We start from the raw sequence: 21576 nt of genomic DNA, 5'->3' as shown, positions 1-21576 counted from the left end.
AGCACACATTAAGTTGTGAATGTGAATGAACCACTGTGGAAGTGGATCCACCTGCTCCAGTTAAGCCTTCCATTGACTGTAGCCCCAGTTGACATCACATCTACAACCTCATGAGACACCTCCCAAACCAGGACCACCCAGCTAAGCCACTTCTGAATTCCTGACCCAAAGGAACTGGGAGATATTTATTGTCATTTTAAGCCACTAAATGTTGAGGTAATTTGTTATGCAGATAAATGATAGAGAAGAGATGTGGCACTTGGTTTGCTTCTGGCTTCAAATAGCAGAAGACCCAACTAAAGTTATGAGGAGTTTATTTTGTCCCATAATAAGAAGTGCACAGGTAGTATGCCTGCAGCATTGATCAAGTCAGTGGCCCAATCAATACCCAGGTCTTCACCATCTTCCTGCTCTGTTATTCTTGCCTTGTTGATGATGTCTCCTCATAGAACCACAAAGAATCGGTGGCTTCAGCCATACCCTGGGCTAGATAGGCATTTCCTCCTGTGTGTTTTCATAGATGAAGAAAATCTTCCCCTCATTCCTGGTGGTCAGAGCTGGATAAAATATCCACCCTTCAACCAATATCAGACAAGTGACACAGATCAGAGTAAACAGAACATATTGACAGACTGGATGTGGAGCATGAGAAGAAATGGAGAGGACCAAGGATGACCTGGATTTCTGGCTTACGCAACTGCGTGGAAGGTAGTATCTTTTTTTGTTTTGTTTTGGTGGGAAGATCAGAGTTGTGTGGAAAAATTAAGAGTTTTATTCTATTTATTATTATTATTATTATTGTTATTATTTTGAGACAGAGTGTATCTCATTTGATTCAGTGCAGCCTCATTGCGCTGCACCAGGCTGGAGTGCGCTGGCGCGATCTCGGCTCACTGCAACCTACGCCTCCCAGGTTCAAGCGATCCTCCTGCCTTAGACTCCCAAGTAGCTGGGATTACAGGTGCCCACAACCATGCCTGGCTAATTTTTGTATTTTTAGTAGAGACAGGGCTTTGCCATGTTAGCCGGGCTGGTCTCGAACTCCTGACCTCAGGTGATCCACCCACCTTGGCTTCCCAAAGTGCTAGGATTATAGGCATGGGCCACCGTCCCTGGTCAAGGATTCTATTATATTTATGTTAAATCTGAGAGGTCTGTCAGACATCTAAATTGAGATGTCAGGGAGCAGTTGGATATTTACATTTGGAATGAAAAGACGAGGTAAAGACATAAGCCAAAAAGAGGAGGTAAAGATGTAATGAGCCAAAAGATGGTTTTTGAATCCATGTAGCGGATGACTCAACTGTGGGGGAGTGAATGAGAGGTGGCAGAGGAGGCCCAGAGCCAGGCTCTGAAGAACCCCCATACCCTAGCTTGGGGAAAGGAGGAGGTGGCAGCGAAGGGAGACCAGGAAAGTGGGCAGGAGGAAGAAAGGCAGAAAGTAATGTTGCCAGGGAAGCCACAAAGGGAGCAATTTCCAGGAAGGAGGGAGTGGTAATGATTTCCCATTTGCCAAAAGGTTAAACAGAATGAAGATATAAAAGTGACCTTTGGATCTAGCAGAGCAGTTTGTGTGGGGCGGTGGGGGAAAGAGGCAGATTTCCTAAGGGGCTGATGAGTCAATGGGACATGAGAAAGTAGAGACAGTGTGTGAATACAACTGCTTGGAGAAGTTGTCCTGGGAAGGAGCTAGGGTTGCTACAGTGGGGTGTTGGATCAAGGAGAGAGTAGAGCACATCTTATGCCAGTGGGAACATTCCCATACAGAGAGAATGATTGATAATGCAGGAGGAATGAGGGACAGCGGAAGGAGTAAAATCCCTGCGAACAACACGCACACACATCTGTGCATAGTCATACTTAACTTTAAGATTAATTAGTAGAGTACAAATAGAATATTTGTATGTTGGGTGTATTAACTATTTTTTTGGCAAGGCAATTTTGCAAAGTGGCTAAGAACCGAGACCCCTAAACAGAGATTTTTAAATCAGCTGTATGAACTTGGGGTATTTGGGTTATTTACTTATCCTCTCTGTGCTCCAGTTTCCTCATCAATAAAATGAAGATAGTAATAACAATACCTGCCTCATAGAGTTGTCAAAGTGACCTTGGTTAATATATGTAAAGTATTCAGAGCAGTGCTGGTACAGGGAACATTCTCTATGTGCTAGGCACCTACTTGCTAGTGTTTGCTGGGTTTGGTTCTGAGTAACTTAGGGTGAGGTGTTATCTTCAGAAAGAAAGTCTTAATTTAAATTTTATTGTTATTTCTACATGCTTTTTGGATTGCTATGTGTGGACCTTTATAAAAAGTGCCATATATTGAGATGCAACCTCAAGAGATGAAATGAAATTTACAATTTCAAAGATAGTCATCTGACCATTAGTAAAATCATGGGTTAGTAGTTGATATTTATTATCTTCTGCCTGTTGGAGCTCTTGCATTGAAATAGAAAAATATTAAAAATGTGATATCTAGAAATTCATCAGAAAGCATCCAAAGATTATTTGGGTGGAGCAGCCCAGGTGCTAAATTAAACAACACAGTACAAGCTGGATAATGGATGTGAACCTTGTACTACATATGCAGCACTTTCTTCCTCTCTTACTGAATGTTAATTTCCACCCAAGACTGTATAGCCATTTTCAGGAGTCTGCAAAGATAGAACATTTATAGGAATTAATGCTCTGTGGGTATACAATGTGGAGACCCTGAAGAACTAAAAAAGCATGAATAAATGTATTCCAATTATAGGCTAATGCAGGTAATGGGTTTATAGTACTTAGAGGTCTGGGTCTGTTCTCTGACAGCCTGCAGACATTAGGGGCCCCTCATGGCTCTGCTGCAATGTAGGCATTATGGAGTGATTTTTACTTTACTGCCTTTTCCATCAGATCATCCCCTTTCTTTCACACACAAGGTTAATTCACTTCTTGATCACATTATTTCCTCGCTGCTCTTTGACAATATAAAAATTCTGAGTGGACAGCTCAATCCCTCTTCCATCTCAGATTTGATTGTTATGGTATTGCCTGGCGTCCCTCAGAGGCCTCCAGCAGCCTTTGCTGCACTTTATGACACTTAAATGGCTCGGCTACAATTTCTCCATCTATTCACGAAATGCTGTTAATAACTCATTTCCAAAGAGGCCCTTCTTTATGTCTTGGCATTAAAGGAATTTTTATTAGGTGCCAGGATAGGTGACACACAGCCCCAGTAACCAAAGAGTTAATTAATCTGTTGAAATTTATTGCCTTTTATACTGCACTCAGTGTGACAGTCCCTAAGAGAAACAGATACTATATTTACAGCCTGAGTTGAAATATTCAGTAATATAGTCTGCATACTGACCTACTCCATCAGTGTATGCCTTCTGCTGGAACATCCATTAATCACAGAAGACGAATTTGTGTAATCTATCTTCTTTCTTATTCTGAGATTCCAATAAATATTGAAATAATAATTTATTGATTACCTTGCAATATAAATGTGTAGTAAAGGCACCCAAGACATTTGCATGGTAATACATTTTGGAAGATTTTGGCATTCTATGGGAATGAAAGGAAAAAACTGTGAGGAGTGGCATGGAATACTCTTGTGGGTGAAACTCTAAACTGATTTCTTAACGTGTGGAGAGAAATGAGAAGAGCTTTTGAACTACTAGAAGTCATAATCATAGCAATGATCATTACATTCTTCAAAGTAAACATGAATATTTACTGAGTCTTACATTCTTTGAGTATTATCCTCAAAATGTTTTAGATCACAAATAATTTTCTTGTGCCACGATTTCACTTGTAAAGCCACCTCCTGCCTGCACTTAATCCAGGCAAAGATGAAAAAGGTATAGGCATGGGAATGCTGGCTTCTATGTAATACCAGTGAAATCTTCTGGGACCATTCTATAAATTCTTCAGGCTAAAATATATATTTCCTAGGACCATACTTTGAATAGTGTTTTAGGCTCTTGGCCTAAATCTAAATTCAGTCTTAAATTTTCATGAGTTCTGTTACTTATGGAGGTGTTAGTTTTGTCACTATGCTAGGATCATAATGATTTTTGCATCAAATCTGTCTTGATTCAGAAACATTAGAGAAGAGTATGAGAAGTGTTATAAAACATGAAGATATCCTTGTGGATCAAACATACTTATTTTTAAAAACTCTAGAAGTCTAAATGTGTCTGTATGTGGATATATTTTTAATGGACTTATGCTGTGTTGGGTAAAGGTAAACCAGCATTTTCTAGTCTATATTTGTGCCACTATCACCAGCATTACACGATAGGATTTGTTATAGGTTCAGTTCTTCTAGTTGAATCCAATCATGCACAGTTAATGTAGCCCATTTCTGGTCTCCATAATAATTTATCTTAGTTTTGGGCAACTCTTTATAGTCAGGATAACTCTGCAGAGTGGATGAAATTCTAATGTGCGGGATTTGTTTTCTAGTGCTTTGCTGATAAGGTTAACCAGATGGTGAAATGTAATAGCTTGGAAGATATAGTTTTGATATACAGTACATCATTTCTGGAATGATCATGAAAAAGCAAAATCAACAGAGCTTTTTAGATTCTCTTTTTTGGTCATGAAATTGAAAATGTACCTTTTTAGAGAGAAATGTCTCATCATAGTTCTCCTGACATTTAAACTGCTTGGCTATATATTTTTAAAAGAAGACAAACTGTTTTGAAAATGTTGCTATAAGTTTTTATATATTGTGGATTTATATCTCATTTAAAAAATGAAAGATTATGCAATTTTTTATGTCTCCTGAAGGAATGTCAATGATGTGAATTTCAAATAAAATAGATTTTCTTCAATATTTTTAGTAATGATGATATCAATTAATTCACTAAGGAACTCATATTTCTTCTAAGACAGTGAATTTTGATGAAACCACAAATCAGTGATTATCAAAATACTAGAATTAAGCAACCCTGAACATTATTTTGCTATAACATTTACTAAATTAGGCACAGATATTCTTTGAAGATGGACAATATACATTTTTTCATCTGTTTTGATTTTTGCTGATATGGATTATGTTAATTATAGAAATCTATAAGTATCTCACAAATAAATTATGTGGATGCATTTAACTATAGATTTTTCTCTGTGATTTTTCTTCTGCGATTTTTCTATGAGATAGCAAATTACTGCTTAATTGCTGTACTTTTTTGGTGCTTTTTCCTTTTTACTTTCAGTATTAATCATTGCTCCTTGTTCTGCTTACATAAAGGTACATTCTGATTTAAGTTCTCCCTGGTGTTTGGTTAATTGGGCTATTTGCTTAAAGCATACTCTGTTTTATGTCTTTATCTTCCATGGTATTTTACATTTTGGAATGACTGATTCTAATTCCTCTTCCACAGTAGCATAATTTCACAGTAGCATAACTTTGGGAATCCATTAAATTTGGCCTTTAAAACTCTGCTTTGTTTTTCTCCACACAGTAGTGAAAAGCGGTGGCATTTTCCACCACCCACAATGACTCTTCCCCTTTTTTTAGTAATGCTACTTTTTCTTTGCTTCTTAGTTCAAATCAACACAAAGTCTATTTCTTGAGCATCCATTACATGGCAAATTTTGTGTTGGGGACTGACTATGTGAAGTCGAATAGGCATAATTGCTGCTCTCAAGCTGTTCAAAGTCAAAGTCAGTTGCTTGAGACAGAGAAGTAACCAATAATGATTTTTAAAAGCCTTTTTACCTCTTATCACATTAAGTCTGTAACTTTGAGACCGTTAAATAAGGTTGGGAGCTAGCAATTTATTGAGCATTTGTTCAAGGGCAGGCACTTCTTTAAATACTGGAAGTGGATTGCTTCACTTAATCTTAACAAGGCCATGAGGCAAGGACCATCATTCTACACCCTCACTTTACTGCTGAGTGAAGTGCTCCACAGGGAGGTGAAGGGACCCAGGCCCTTACTCTCGGTACCTGGAGGAGGGATTGCAACGCAGCCCCCTGACTCCGAGGATGGGGCATTCATCACTAACTCTCTGCTCTTTGGGAAGACACATACGTTATTCCAAGTAAGAATTAACCATTCTGTTTGTGTATGTATTGTCTGAGTATCATTTATTGAATCATTTCCCCAGAGATTTGCAATGTCCCTCTATCACATAACAAGTTCCACACATACATGGAACTGTTTTTAGGCTATGTTTGTTCTTAGATAATCTGTATAATTCCTTTGGTTTTTTTTTTTTTTTTGTCTATTCCTACCCTATTTCCACAGTTTTCATTGTTAGGATTTTATAGAAGTTTTAATGTCTGATTGCGTGACACATGCACACACATACACATAACATATGTATATAAACACACATGCATACACACACTATTGTTTTCTCATTGAAAATATGTATTCTGTTTTGGGCTTTTTACTTTTTTTTTTATTGTGAAATTTTTTGTGCATACAAAAGAATACACAAAAGTTTATGTCCAGTGCAAAGAGTAATAATAAAAAGAGCCACCACAAATTCATTACCCAGGTCAAGACATAAAATATTGCCTTGATGTTACTCTTGTGACCGACCCTTCTTGATTTCATTCTCCTCCCAACCTCTCCCATCCTCCCAATGGTCACAGGATAATGGTTGTTGTGTTTACTTTTTCTTTGCTTTTCTTTATAGATTTCCTATTATATGAATAATATATGATTTAGATTTATCCATTGATGACATTTAAGTATGTATGTATGTATGTATGTATGTATGTATGTATGTATTTTGACATGGAGTCTCGCTCTGTCACCCAGACTGGAGTGCAGTGGCACAATATTGGTTCAAGCGAGTCTCATGCCTCAACTTCCTGAGTAGCTGGGACTACAGACACATGCCCCTGCACCTGGCTAATTTTCTATTTTTGGCAGAGATGGGATTTCACCATGTTGGCCAGGCTGGTCTGGAACTCCTAGTGATTCATCTGCCTCAGCCTCCCAAAGTGCTGGGATTACAGGCGTGAACCACCACACCTGGCCTCCATTGATGATATTTACATAATGAAAGCAAATTGTACAAATTTTCTCTAACTTATTTTGTTCAATGTTATGTTTTTGATTCATCTATATTAGTGTAAATATATGTAACTAATTTATTTCATTGTATGAATATGATAAATTATTTTTCCATTGTACTATTGATTGGTATTATAGCCATTTCAGGTTTTACAATTATGAGCAAGGCTGCTATGACAATGTTTATACAAATACTGTAGTATGTATGTGCAAGAGTTTCTAAGTATACTTTTAGGGGTTGACTTGCCGAATCATAAGGTAGGCACATGTTCAAATTTATTAGGTAATGTCAAACTGTTTTCCAAAGATGTTGTACCGATTTGTATGCCTGCCAGCAGTATATATTATATATCCACATTTTGTTAATGCTGTATTGTCTGATTTTAATTTTTTCAATTCATTGGTATAAAACAATGTTGCATTATGATTAATTTTTATTTCTCTGATTACTATTGAGGTAGTGAGGTTGAGCACTTTTTGGTGTATATACATATGTATGTGTAAAATCACACACACACACTTTTTTCTCTTCTATGAAGAACTAAGTCATTTTAATTTGGGGTTGTCTTTTTTTCTTGATTCTTAGTTGTTGTTTGTTTGTTTGTTTTTTTGAGACAGGATCCCATTCTGTTGTCCAGATTGGAGTGCAGTGGCATGATCATGGTTCACTGCAGGCTTGACCTCCAAGGCTCAAGTGGTCCTCCTGCCTTAGCGTTCTGAGTAGCAGGACTACAGGTGTACACCACCACACCTGGCTATAAATAACTGCACGAGACTGGGTAATTTATAAAGGAAAAAGGTTTAATTGTCTCATAATTCAGCATGGCTGGGGAGGCCTCAGGAAACTTACAGTCATAGTGGAATGCGAAGGAGAAGAAAGGCATCTTCTTCACAAGTCAGTAGGAAGAAGTGCTGAGTGAAGGGGGAAGAGCTCATTATAAAACCATCAGATCTTGTGAGAACTTAGTCACTATCACGAGAATAGCATGGGGGAAATTGCCCCCATGATTCAATTACCACCACCTGGTCTCTCTCTTCACATGCGGGGATTATGGGGATTGTGGGGATTACAATTCAAGATGATATTTGGGTGGGGACACAAAGCTTAACCATATCACCTGGCTTATTAAAAAAATATCTGTAGAGATGGTATCTTGCCATAATGACCAGGCTGGTCTCAAAATCCTGGCCTCAGGTAATCCTTCCACCTTGGCCTCCCAAAGTGGTGAGATTATAGGCATGAGTCCCACACCTGGCCCGCAGGATTCTTTATGTATTCTCTGTATAAGATTTTTTCAATAATGTGTCACAAATATCTTCTAGCTTGGAGCCTGTGTTTTTACTCTATGGTAACTTTTAATGATCAGACATCTTTCTTTTTAATGTAGATGAATTTATTAATATTTTCTTTATAGATTCATTTTGTGTCTTGCTTAAGAAATACTTTCTACCTTAGGTCATAAGGATGTTCTCTTATATTATTTGTTAAAGACTTTATGTTTTTGCCTTTCATATTGATTGTCAATCAATCAGTAACTATTGGTTTCTTTTTGATATATGCATGATGTGATGTAGGAATCAGATAACAGTTTTTGACAAGGATAATTAAAATGCCTAGTAGCTTTGGAATACCTCTTCTTTTTCCCACTGATCTGCAGTTTCATATGTATTACACGTCCTTACAAATCATTTTTGTGTGCATTTGTTTCTGGGCTTTCTATTCCATTCATGGGTCTATTTATCTGTGCATATATATAGACTACAGTTCTTAATTATGTAGCTTTATAGTAAATCTTAAAATCCATTTGCTTAACATTCCTCTCCAAGTTGGTGGCCATTTGGGGGCTTTTGTTCTTACAAATAAATTATAAAATCAACTTTAATTTCAAAAATAATAACAACAATGACACATCCCGTTGGGATTCAAATTGAATTCTCTATAGATTAATTTTGGGAGAATATACATATTCATGATAGGGTCTACTCAGCAACAGGGGATGTTTGTCTATTTGCTTAGGAATCTTTAATGTCTCTCAGTAAAACCTTATAATTTAATCCATAAAGGCATGCCAGTATTTTGTTGAATTTATTTCTTGTTACATGTTATTTTAATTTCTATTATACACATTAAAAAGTTATATTTTTGATTGTTACTGGTGTAAAGATTTGCATTTGAATTTTTTGTGCTGATTTTTGTCCCCAAATTGTTTGTGCCATCACCAATATAGATGCCTTTGGATTTTCTTGAAGAAAATAAAACAGTCATGAGTAATTAATTATAAGGTTTTTTTTTCTGTTTTTCCAATTCTTTTCATCTTTCACCCTTTTCTTTTTATCTTACTGCACTGGCTAGGACAGCCATGAAAGTGTTAAAATGAATGGTAATGACAGGTATCTTTAGATTACTTTTAACATTTTATTATTAAATATAATGCTTACTTTGATTTTTAAAATATACCTTTATCAGGTTTAGAAAGTTCTGTTCTGTCCCTCCTTGACTAAGTTTTCTCTTTCTTTTTTCTTTACTTTAGTAGTCACAAGTGGATGTTGAATTTTATTACTTTTTCTGCATACACAGAGATTGATCTCCTTTAATCTGTTAATATGGATGATTTATGGTAATTGAGTTTCTGATGTGACACTTGCTTTGTATTCCTAGGATAAATTCATCTTGGTTATTATAGGTTGAATTGTGTCCCCCGAAACAGACATGTTAAAGTCCTAACTGCTGGTGCCTGTAAATGTAACTTCATTTGGAAATAGAGTCTTTGTAGATACAATAAAGCTAATATGAGGTCATTAAGGTGGGCCCTAATCCAATATAACTGGTGTTCTTATAAGAGAGGAGAAGAACACGTGAAGACACAGAGACAGGGAGATGATGGCCATGTGAAGACAGAGGCAGAGGCTGGGGTGATGCTGCCGAGGAATGCCTGGGGCCACCAGAAGCTGGAAGAAGCCAGGAATGATCCTACTTTAGAGGATTCTGAGGGAGCATGACCACCAGCACCTCGATCCTGGACTTCCAGCCCCTGGAACCTCAGAGAATACATTTCTGTTGTTTAATACCCAGTTTATGTTATTTTGTTATGGGAGTCCTAGGAAACGAACACAGTTATATTTCATTGCTGAATTGGATTGAATAATATTTAGTTTATGAATTTGGTATTAATGTTCATGACTGAGATTGCCTTATATTTTTGCATGTGCACATGTGTGAGTGTGTAGTGTCATTATCAAAGTTATGGTAGCCTCATAAAATAAATACGGGTAAATTTCTTCATTTTATTTTCTGAGTTTGTATATTAGATTTGCATTTTATTTGACTGGTAGAAATCCATGTAAAGCCATCTTGGCTTGATGTTTTATTTGTGGAAAGAATTTTGTTTATAAATTAATTTAGTTAATTGTAATAGGGCTATTAATAAATTTTTTGTATATATTAGTTTTGGTAAGTTGTATTTTTAAGGAATTTACCCATTTCACCTTGTTTGCACATTTATTGGCATAAAACTGTTCATAATATTTTTTATTATCTATTCAATTAATAGTTTGAGTTATTTCTCGCTTTTAATTTTTAATATTGTTAAAAAACTAACTCTTATCATAATTACTCTTGCCAGTGGTCTGTTAATTACTTTTTTTCAAAGAACCAACTTATTGCGGTTCATCTTTTCCATAGTATATTTTCTATAGCATTCATCACCTACATTCTACATTCTTTGGGCCTTTTTGTGTTGTAGTATTTAACACCATAAATTTCCCACTAATTACTGTGTTACTAACCATATACCATACATTTTCATTTTGTGATCTGTTTGTTATTATTAAACCTTAAGTAGTCTCCAGTTTCATTATGAATTCTCTTTTGGTCAATTAGTTATTTAGAATAATATTTTAAATTTTCCAACATGTTGTTTTCTTAGTATCTGTTTGTACCACATATTAGAATAATTTTATTGTCATCAGGAAAATGTTCTATATGATTCAGGTACTTTAAAACTTGTGTAGGCTAGATTTATGGTCTTATGTATGGTTCACAGTGTCTCAGAGCATAAATATTCCATATATTGCTTGTGAAAAATGTGTCTTATACATATCTAGGACAAAGTGCCATATATCCATTAGCTTAAGGTTGTTAATTGTTCAGTTCATACCTTTTGAACCTTTATTAATATTTTATAGGCAGTTATGCTAGAATCTCTCACTGTGACTATGGATTTTACAATGTAAAGTTTATATATTTTAAATATATGTTTATATATTTGGAGATGATGCTATTATTTATTAGACCTTTAGACTTCTTATCTCTTCCTGGTAAACTGATCCTCTTACCAATATTGAGCAACCTCTTTGTCTCTGATAATGTGTTTGACTTTATAATGTATTTAGCTGGGTGTTAATATAGTTATGTCAGCTTTCTTTTACTATTATTTTCTTGACATACCTTTTTTATTATTATGTTTCTGCTTTTTTGTGTCTTTATGTTTTAGGTGTGCCTTTTTAAAATAGCATATATTTTTAGTTTTATTCTTATCTGATCATCTTTGTCTTTGATATAGATGTTGTGGTACATTTACATTTATTGTATTAATACATTTGAGTTTGGTTATGTCATCTTTGCTTTTTATTACGTCTTGCCTTTTCTATTATTGTATCTCCACTTTCTTGCCTTCTTTTGTATTGATTTATTTTATTTGTTTATTCTCATTCAATTTTTCTTCAAAGCGTGTTTGGAAGTTATTTATTCAGTGTCTACTTTTCAATCTGTAACCTGACTACTTTATATGCATTCTTAAAGCCTAAAGGTAACTAATAATTTCTCCCTACTCCTGAATTATATAAGCATCTCAGAATATGTTAGTTTTGATTAGCCCCTTTGAAATTACATGCAATTTTTGTTAGGTATTTTAATTCTAGCTAAATTCCAAAGCAGTGTTATTGCTCCATTTTGTCAGTTTTTGAAGACTTTTCTCACATATTTTCTAATATTTTTGCTTACCAATAATTCTTGCAGAGCTGATTTTTTTGGATTAATTTCCCTTCTATTCAAAAGTTTATGAGAATTTCCTTTATTGAAAGTCTTCTGGTGATAAATTCTCTTTTTACCTTTTTGTTTGATAAGATCCTTATGTCTGCCTCATTCTTGAAGAAAGATAGCTTAACTTTGTATAGAATTCTATGTTGACAGTAAAGGAGAATATGTCTACAATGAATGAAGATGCTCAAAGCAAACTAAATGTAGCAAATCTCAGGAGAGAAATTGAAATTATGAAAAATAACTAAGTGGAACACTTTGAATAGAAAATACAACATTTGAATTAAAAAATAATTCTTTAAGTGTCACAATATCAAACATGACTTAAAATATGAATCAATTTACTTGAAGAATGATAAATATAACTTATTCAATCTATAAATCAGAGAGAAAAATAGACAAGTGAACAAGTCCTTGTGGGATTCTTATAGTCATCTTGATATGACAGATGGACCCCCCACACCAAATTTGATCCACATGTTAAGACTGATGACACCACACACACACTAAGAAGATGTGTAAAGGTTTATTACTCACCTATCAGGGCTGTTTGGAAGAGCTGGACAGGTCTCCCAAGCTGGTCTGAAAACAGCTAAAGAAAACAAGGGCTGGGCCGGGCGCGGTGGCTCAAGCCTGTAATCCCAGCACTTTGGGAGGCCGAGACGGGCGGATCACGAGGTCAGGAGATCGAGACCATCCTGGGCTAACACGGTGAAACCCCGTCTCTATTAAGAAATACAAAAAAACTAGCCGGGCGAGGTGGCGGGCGCCTGTAGTCCCAGCTACTCGGGAGGCTGAGGCCGGAGAATGGCGTGAACCCGGGAGGCGGAGCTTGCAGTGAGCTGAGATCCGGCCACTGCACTCCAGCCTGGGCGAGAGAGCGAGACTCCGTCTCAAAAAAAAAAAAAAAAAGAAAAAAAAAAAAAAAAAAAAAGAAAACAAGGGCTGGACAGTAGTTTGAATCTCCTGCTGGTGCCTAAGGAAGAAATACTCAGGCTTTTTTATCAGCTTGTCCATATGTAGGGAAGAAAGGGAAGAGGAAAGGGTGCGGCTTAAAAGCTGTCACCAGTTAAACATCAAAAAATGGAGCCAGTCCCCTTATTAGAGACAATATCAAAATATCTAAAATATATGTAATTCGAGTTCAGGAAAGAGAGGAGAAAGAGGATGTGGCCAAAAAAAAAAAAAAAGTGTTGAAACTAGGGCTGAAAATTTACATATTTACCAAAATACCTAAATATACATATTCAAGAGGTTCACAAACTCCAGAAAGACAAACACAAAAAAACCCCACAATTAGTCAAATTGCTAAAAACCAAAAGTAGAAATAATATTTTGAAAGTAGCCAAAGAAAAACAAGTCATTTCATGAGAGAAATACTTAGGAATGGGTTTGGTAATCATATGGTATATCAGTCAGGGTCCAATCAGAAGAAATCACACAGTAAGTTTGCTGGGGCAACGTACTATAAATAATTATTCAGCTGTAGCAGGAGACATAATAGGAATTCTAAGGATACCCTGGCGCTGAGGGAGAATATCCAAGGAATGACAAAGCTGGAAGAATGGGAACTTCCCAGAGTTGGAGTTAGACTTCAGTAAAAAAGGTGTCATGGCAGCCTACTAGATGGCAGAGAAGTTTATTGAGTTGCTGTGGGTAAAGCTGCTTTACATTTTTCAGGCAAGCAGGAAACAAACTTCTGAGGGTACCAATGAGCTGAAGCTGTAAGGTGGGTGAACACAGAATATACGGTTGCATTTGTGATCGTGAGGCCTTCAGAATATGATGTTCACAGTAGGAAGGCCATGGAAAGGTAGTAATTCAGCCCAGGTTGTTAAGAGGCTGCTAAAGGGTTGCATGTTTTGGGCACTCAGCTGAGGAATCTATCACTGGAGGTTCCTCCACACAGGCAGGGCTGTAGAGCTATGGAAAGAAAGAGCAAGAACAAACCAAACACAGCTGACTAGAACCAAGAAGATAAACCTTTTTTTTGCTGCAGTGGCTCTCTAGTTCTCTCTACTGGTAAACTAGCTCAGTCTCTTTTTGCAGAGCAGGTTCTGAAAGATGAATCTGAAACTAAGAGGCAGTAAATTGATAACTGGCACATATGTTAAGTATATATTTAAATGTATAAGAAATTGCCAAGCTGTTTTCGAAAGTGTGCCATGTTACATTCCAACAGTGGTATGAATAAGGGTACCAGATGCTCAATATCCTCACCAATGCTTTGTCAGACTTTAAATTTTCTTCAATCTAATGTATGTGTAGAAGTATTAAATTTTGGTTTTAATTTGCACTTACCTAATGACATAGAATTTTTTTTATGGACTTATTCACAGTCCATATATTTACTTTGGTGAAATGTGAGTTCAAATAGTTTGACTATATTTGAAAAATGAGTTGTTTATCTTATGATTATTAATTTGTAATTGTTCTTTGTGTATTCTGAATACAAGCCTTCTGTTAGATATATGAGTTGTAAATATTTTCTCCCAGTCTGTGGCTTGTCTTTTCACTTCTTGATGTTGTCTTTAAAATTTAAAAGCAATTGTAAGTTTTGATAAAGTTCAATGTGTTGCTTTTTATTTTTTTGAGGCAGAGTCTCTCTGTGTCCCCCAGTCTGGAGTTCAGTGGCACAATCTTGCCTCACTTCAACCTCTACCTCCTGGTTTGAAGCGATTCTCATGCCTCAGCCTCCTGAGTAGTTGGAACTACAGGCTTGCACCACCATGCTAGGCTAATTTTGGTATTGTTTGGTAGAGATGGGGTTTTGCCATATTGGTCAGGCTGGTCTCGAACTCCTAGCATCAAGTGATCTACCTGCCTTTGCCTCCCATAGTGCTGGGAGTACAGGCATGAGCCACCACACCTGGCCTCAATGTGTTATTTTTTAAATGGTTTATACTTTCTGTATCTCTCACCCTAAGAAAAAAACTTAACCTAAGTTCACAAAATTTTTCTCCCATATGTATTTTTCTAGACTTTTGATAGTTTTAGCTTATAAGATTATGTGGTACAACTTGAGTTCATTTTTGTGAGGTAAGGGTCCTTTCTTCCTTCTGCATATGGTTATCCAATAATTCTAGTATTTTGTGTTGAAGAAACTTTACTTTCCCCATTTAATTGCCTTGAAACTTTTATTGAAAATCAGTTGACCATACATATTTAAGATTATTTTCCCAAACTTTGTTAAAGATTTTTGCATATGTATTTATGAGGAGTAGTGATTTGCACTGTTCTACTAATGTTGTTACCTGGAGTTAGTCAAACTTTGAGGTTTGAGAGCATATTCCTCCGGACCCCAAAGTCTTCCCAAGACTTCTGACACCAACTGCAAGTTCAAGGGTTTCCCCAAATCACTTTCAGATTTGACAATCACTAGGACTCACGGAACTCACTGAATGTGATTGTACTCACAGTTGCAGTTTATAACAGGGAAAGGACACATTAAAATCATCCAATAGAAGAGACATGCAGGGCACAGTCTGGGAGAATTCTAAACATGAACCTTCTATTGTCCTCAGGATGCATAACCTTCCCAGATCAATGTGTTACAATACACATGGAGTATTGACAACCAGAAAAATTCACCTGAGTTTCTATGTGTAGAATTCATTATGTAGGCATGATTGATTGATTTAGCCCCACTGTCCTTAGAGACTGGGCTCTAAGAGAATCGCTTCAAACCAGGAGGCAGAGGTTGCAGTGAGCCAAGATTCTGCCACTGAACTCCAGACTGGGGGACACAGAGAAACTCTGTCTTAAAAAAATAAAAATTAACACACTGAACTTTATCAAAACTTAAAATTGCTTTTAAATTTTAAAGACAACAGCAAGAAGTGAAAAGACAAGTCTCTAAGGACAGTGCAGTCTGATGGACCCACTATGAGTTAACATAAGGTGTGGTCTGAGGGGCCAATCATAGAAAACAAAGACGATTCTATCACTTGGTAAATTCCAAGGGTTTAGAGGTTACTCCCAGGAGCTGTGGACAAAACTAGACCTCTCTTAGGGCAAGACCAAATTCTTTACCACATAGTCATCTTATAGTTTTGATATTATGTTAATTATGATCTCATACAATGATTTTGAGGGTACCGTATTTGTGCTATTACTTTCTTATATTTGTAAAATTCACTATTGAAGCCAGCTGATCCTGGAATTTTTTTGAGGTAAAGATTTTCTTCTTCAAGCTAAATTTCTTTAATAGATATAGGGAGATTCATTCTTGAGGAAGCTTTGATAGTTTGTTTCTGAGGGAATTTTTATTGTATCCAAGTTGTGGAATTTTCAGAACACACATTTGTAATATTTATTACTCGTCTGAATGTCTGTAGGATCTGTGGTGATGCTCTCTCTTGCCTTCAGCATTTGTTTTTACTATTTATTGGCTTCTGTTTGCTTTTGGTTTAATTTGTTCTGTTTAATCTTTTCTAGTTTCCTAAGGTGGACGCTTAGATCATTGATTTGAGACTTTTTTCCTTTTATAAGTATTTATTACTTTGAACATCTCTGTGAGCACTATTTTGTTTCAGACAAATTCTGATGTTCTGTGCTGTCTTTTTAATTCAGTTTAAAATATGTTAAAAGTTTGGGTGTGGTGGTTTATGCCATAATCTAAGCATTTTGGGAGGCCAAAGTGGGTGTATCCTTTGAGCCCAGGAGTTCCAGACCAGCCTGGGTAATATGACAAAAACCCATCTCTACAAAAAAATATAAAAATTAGCTGGGTGTGATAGTGCACACCTGTGGTCTCAGCTACTGGGGAGGCTGAGGTGGGAGGATCACTTGAGCCTTGGAGGTCGAAGCTGCAGTGAGCCGAGATTGTGCCACAGCACCCTAGCCTGGGTGACAGAGTGAGACCTTGTCTCAAAAAATATATTAAAAAAAAGAAAATATTTAAAAATTTCCCATGTGATGTCTTCTTTGGTCTATTATTTATAAGTATGTGGTTTATTTTCCAAATATGCTAGATACCTTTTGTGCATTGGTCTGTATTTTAATTCTGTTTTGACCAGAGAACATATTTTTCTGTAATTTTAATCATTTTACAGTATTTGTGACCTGTTTTATGACCTAGAATATGGTGTATCTTGATGAATTTTTTATTTATGCTTAGAAAGAATGTGTATTCAGCTTTAGGGTGGAATATCCTGTTAATATTAATTAGGTCAAATTTATTGACAGTATTGATTAACTCTTTAATACCTTTGCTGATTTTCTTTCTGCTTGTTTATCAATTATTAAGAAAAGAGTGTCAAAATCTCCAACTATAGTTGTGGGTTTTTCTATTTCTCTTTTCAGGTCTATCAATTTTGCTTCATGTATTATGAAGCTGTTTTTGTAGGTGCATACAAATTTAAGATTGTTCTGGTCTTTACTAATTGACCTCTTTACTATTAAAAAAACAAACAAACAGTAACAACCCTATTTTTCCCTGGAAGTAGTCTTTGTTCCAAAGTTTTCTTTGTCTGTTACTGATATCGAGTATTATTTATATAATGTTTTATGTTATGTAATATTTCCCCTCCTTTTGTTTTATTTATTTTATGTTTTATTTATTTGTATTCTTTATATTTAAAATGGCTTTCTTATAGACATTGCACAATTGGGTCTTGCTTTTTAAAATCTAACCGCATAATCTCTCCCTCTTATTTGGAATGTTCAGACCATTTTTATTTATTGCATCATTTTTGTTGGATTTGTTTTCTATTTAATATATCTATTATTATTCTGCTCTTTTGTTCTCTTTTTCTGTCTTCTTTTGAGTTAACAGATTTTTCTCTGTCTTCTTTTGAGTTAACAGATTTTTTTATATTACATTTATTTAATATTAGCTTATTAAATATATATTTTTCTTTTTTTGTGGTTGCTTTTGAGTTTACAGTATACATTTTTAACTTACCCCATTCTACTCATATCACTTTACATATATTCTAAGAATCTTAAAACACTGTACTTCATTTGCACTTTCTAGTCTTTGGACTCTTTTTATTTATATTCTACATACAAATTTTATAATTCATTTTTATTTTTCTTTAAAACATGAATTATATTAACATGAATATTAATAATATTAATTATATTAACATAAAGTATGAATTATATTAAAATATGAATTATATATATTTATTTGTTTATTTTTAATCTTTGTGGGTACATAGTAGGTACATATGGTTATGGGGTACATGAGATATTTTGATACAGGCATACAATGCATAATAATCACATCAGGGTAAATGGGATATTCACTGCCTCAAGCATTTATCCTTGCTTTGTGTTACAAACAATCCCATTGTACTCTTAGTTATTTTAACATGTACAATAAATTGTTGTTGACTGTAGTCAGCCCTGTTGTGCTATCAAATACTAGATCTTATTCATTCTCACTATTGTTTAAAAGTCATTAGTCATAGTCATTCCCCCAACCGTGAATTATTATTTAAAGAGATTTTAAAAAAATGAGTAAATGGGCCGGGTGCAGTGGCTCATTACTGTAATCCCAGTACTTTGGGAGGCCTAGGCGGGTGGATCACCTGGGGTCAGGAGTTTGAGACAAGCCTGGCCAAAATGGCAAAACCCTGTTGCTACTAAAAATACAAAAAAATAGCCGGGCTTGGCAGCACGTGCATGTAACCCCAGCTACTCAGGAGACTGAGGCAGGAGAATCGTGTGAACCGGGGAGGTGTAGGTTGTGGCGAGGCCAGATGGCGCCATTGCACTTCAGCCTGGGCGACGAGAGCGAAACTCCATCTAAAAAAAAAAAAAAAAAAAGAGTAAATGTATTTTATATTCATTTATCACATGTTTATCATTTCCATTGTTCTTCATTCCTCTGTTTAGAGCCAGATTTCCAGGTGACAGCAGCTGCTGCTGCTGCTACTCCTTCTCCTTCTTTTCCTTCTTTTGCTTGAAGAAATTTCCTTAACATTTTTATAGTGCAGTACTGCTCGTGATGATTTCACTCAGTTGCTATTAGTCTGAAAAGTTCTTTATTTCATCTTTATTTTTGAAAAGTATTTTCTTTGTGTTTATAATTCTAGGCTGGCAGTTTTTCTCAATATTTTAAAGATATCTCTCCATTGCTTTCCAACCTGCGTAGTTTCTGATGAGAGGTCTATTTACATTCTTTTAAATGTTCCTCTCTATGTAGTGCACGTTTTTTCTCTGCCTGCTTTTTTTTTTTTTGAGACAGAGTCTCGCTCTGTCACCCAGGCTGGAGTGCAGTGGCCGGATCTTGGCTCACTGCAAGCTCCGCCTCCCGGGTTTACGCCATTCTCCTGCCTCAGCCTCCCGAGTAGCTGGGACTACAGGCGCCCGCCACCTCGCCCGGCTAGTTTTTTTGTATCTTTTAGTAGAGACGGGGTTTCACCGTGTTAGCCAGGATGGTCTCGATCTCCTGACCTCGTGATCCGCCCGTCTCGGCCTCCCAAAGTGCTGGGATTACAGGCGTGAGCTACCGCGCCTGGCCTCTGCCTGCTTTTAAGATTTTTTTTTATTACTTGTTTTCAAAAATTGATTATTTTGTACCTGGTGTGATGTTTCTTACATTTCTTTTGCTTAGACATCATTGAACTTCTTAGACATGTTGGTTTACAATGTCAATCTAATTCAAATATTTTTTACTTATTAATATTATTTATTGAGAAATATTATCTGCCTCCCTGTCTTTTCTTGGTTTTTGTTTTAACATATGTTACACAGCTCAATATTTTCTCAAAGGTCATTGATGCTCTGTTAATTTTTTTCATTCTTTTTTCTCTGTGTGTTTTGCTTTTAATACAGTTTCTACTGCTGTGTGTTGAAGTTCACTAATATTTTCTTCTTCAGTGTCTAATGTGCTGTTAATCCCATTGAGTATATTTTCCATTTTAGATATTGTATTTCTTTTCTCTAGAAGTTCCATCTGGGTCTTTAAATGTATCTTTTAACTCTCTCTTCATTCTATTGTATACCTTATTGCACATATGAAGTATATTTATGATACCTGTTTTAAAGTACTCTTTACTAATTCTATCATCTGTGTCATTTCTGCATCTGTTTCTATTGGTTACATTTTTATTTGTATATGAGTGATATTTTTGTTCTTCTTTACATACATGATAATTTATTTAAAAATTCAAACAAATTTATTTTAATATGATTTAATTTTTAAGACATCATGAAATTATTAAAGGGCAAGGAATATCAGTAGAATGTCCCAACTTTGCAAATGTAGAAATCATTGTTGTATATCAAATTGATGTTAACATTTTTAGGTAGAAAATGAATATAAATGTTTTTGCTCATATAATTTCCTTCCCCATGTAGCCTCCACTAATACCATGAGGGAAGAGGGGCTTATTACTGCTGGGTAGTGATGATATTCCTGGGTCCTGACTCAGAAACTAGGACCAGCCTGGCCTCATTACAGTCAAGTGAAGGTGGAAGTCTAGGCTCCTTACCCAGCATTTTCTGAGGGAGGGCGTGGCTGATGTCTTTTTTCATAGTGTTTGACTAGAATAGGGTGGTAGTTGTCTAAAAGTTTTCTACCTTGCTTGACCACCACTCTCCGGGTCCTTTGGCTAGAGAAAATGAGCAGGCTTTTCTTGGGGCTTTTGTTTGTTTGCATCTGTTGGTATTTTTGATTTGCTGGCTTCTCCAGCACTCAAACTGGGATGTATTAAGCAAAAATAAAATCCACATAATTAACCGACTGTTATGTTGTTTTATGGATCCCAGGGAAGTCTACCTTCTTTCCACAGTTCAGTCTTCTTATGCTTGATTTATAAAGAATGTCCAGGGTTTCAAGCTGTATCCCATTGGAAGAATAGGAAGAAGTGTGTTTATACCATCTTTTCCTGGAAAGAGAGAGCATGCCTGGTAATTTTTGAATGGATACTAGACAATGTGAATTTAGTGTTTTTTGCTGTTAATTTTTTTATATTCCATCAGCTATTACTGGGGTTGATTCTGGGATGAAATTAAGTAACTTTGAACTAGTTTTATGCTTTGTGATCTAGCTTTTAAGCTTTGTTAGGGTTGTTCCAGAGAAGTCTTTGGTCTAGAGCGAATTTGACTTCACTCCTAACACAACACCTTCTTTAGTAATTAACCTAATGCCCTGTATAATAGGATGTCTTCCCAGGTTGGCTTCTGGGGAAATGAATTATTCCCAGACTTTTTTGAGCTTCATAGGGTTATTCCTCCTACTCCTCACAGGTGGCTCTTTGTTTGGCCTTGTGTATATCCTGGTGTCAGTTCTTAGCCACAATCTTTATGAATTCCTCTTAAGATCTCTAGAGGGAGCTCTTTCCTTGTCTAGTTCCCTCTCATATTTTGCCCATCTGCTCAACCCCAAATTTCAGCCTTCTGGCCTCCCATCTGTCTCCTAGGTTTTGGGATCCTGCTTGGGTTTCTCTTTCCTGTGCTGCAACTTGGAAATTCCCTTCAGGCAGAAACCTGGGACAATTGTAGCACTCACCTCCCATGTTTCTCTGCCACTCAGTCTTAAAAACTGTTGCATCAAACATTT

The 21576-nt window shown here is 36.0% G+C and overlaps 1 long non-coding RNA gene across 13 annotated transcripts in view; it reads left to right on the top strand.

Annotated features, from left to right (window-relative positions):
• The window catches only part of LOC105487408 (uncharacterized), a 357156-nt gene that overhangs the window by 33629 nt on the left and 301951 nt on the right, over nucleotides 1-21576 (top strand). For 11 of the 13 annotated variants that reach the window (XR_011624043.1, XR_011624045.1, XR_011624050.1 and 8 more), the window contains exon 3: nucleotides 521-708. The exons of the other annotated variants lie outside the window; for them this stretch is intronic. This is a non-coding gene — a long non-coding RNA (uncharacterized lncRNA). The remainder of the gene's footprint in view (nucleotides 1-520; nucleotides 709-21576) is intronic. 13 annotated transcript variants of the gene reach the window in all.

Source organism: Macaca nemestrina, chromosome 5 (genome assembly GCF_043159975.1).
Source record: "Macaca nemestrina isolate mMacNem1 chromosome 5, mMacNem.hap1, whole genome shotgun sequence".
Taxonomy (NCBI): Eukaryota; Metazoa; Chordata; class Mammalia; order Primates; family Cercopithecidae; genus Macaca; species Macaca nemestrina.
The sequence above is the reverse complement of the archived record's forward strand: the minus strand, read 5'-3'. Positions and strand labels throughout refer to the sequence as shown.